This window comes from Cicer arietinum, chromosome 6, assembly GCF_000331145.2.
Source record: "Cicer arietinum cultivar CDC Frontier isolate Library 1 chromosome 6, Cicar.CDCFrontier_v2.0, whole genome shotgun sequence".
Taxonomy (NCBI): domain Eukaryota; kingdom Viridiplantae; phylum Streptophyta; class Magnoliopsida; order Fabales; family Fabaceae; genus Cicer; species Cicer arietinum.
The window spans coordinates 56,432,261-56,433,146 of NC_021165.2; positions in this window are offsets into that span (position 1 = coordinate 56,432,261).

Genomic DNA, 886 nt, shown 5'->3' on the forward strand with positions numbered 1-886 from the left:
TAATAATAAGAATAATAATAATAATAATAATAATAATAATAATATTTATTCATTGATTATATCTTCTATATTTGTTTTAAAGTAAAAAAAAAATTAATTTTTCTTTTAAAAAAATAACGTAATGTGGGTATGTGAACGAGACAGATGGACACGACGGTAGACAGATGGACACGACGGTGAAATAATCTGTTAAATTATTTGCTCGTACGTTGTCGGATATGTCGCGACACAAAGGCGTACGTTGTCGGATATGTCGCGACACAAAGGCCACCCACGATTGAGAGTGAGTAATATGCTGCGGCGAGCGAGGATGAATTTCATCCGGCGGCCGCGACCATTAATTCTAATCCTAAGGGTGAAAATATTTATCTGTTGTTATGATTTTTTTTGTTATAAAGACGTATTATGAATATTATATTACAATATGGTGCAATTTATTTCCTCGGCCTATAAACATCAATTAGTTATATTTTTTATTATTATTTTTGTGTTGCAAAGAAAACTTCTCGGCTTCTAGGTGCGAGTCGTTTTCCCGGCTTCAACATGCGGGTCGTTTTCTCGGCTTCGGGTGCGAGTCGTTTTCCCGGCTTCAACATGTGAGTCGTTTTCTCGGCTTCGGGAGCGAGTCGTTTTCCCGGCTTCAACATGCAGGTCGTTTTCTCGGATTCGGGTGCGAGTCGTTTTCCCGGCTTCAACATGCAGGTCATTTTCTCGGCTTCTGGGTGCGAGTCGTTTTCCCGGCTTCAACATGCGGGTCGTTTTCTCGGCTTCTGGGTGTGAGTCGTTTTCCCGACTTCAACATGCGGGTCGTTTTCTCGGCTTCAGGTGCGAGTCGTTTTCCCGGCTTCAACATGCGGGTCGTTTTCTCGGCTTCGGGTGCGAGTCG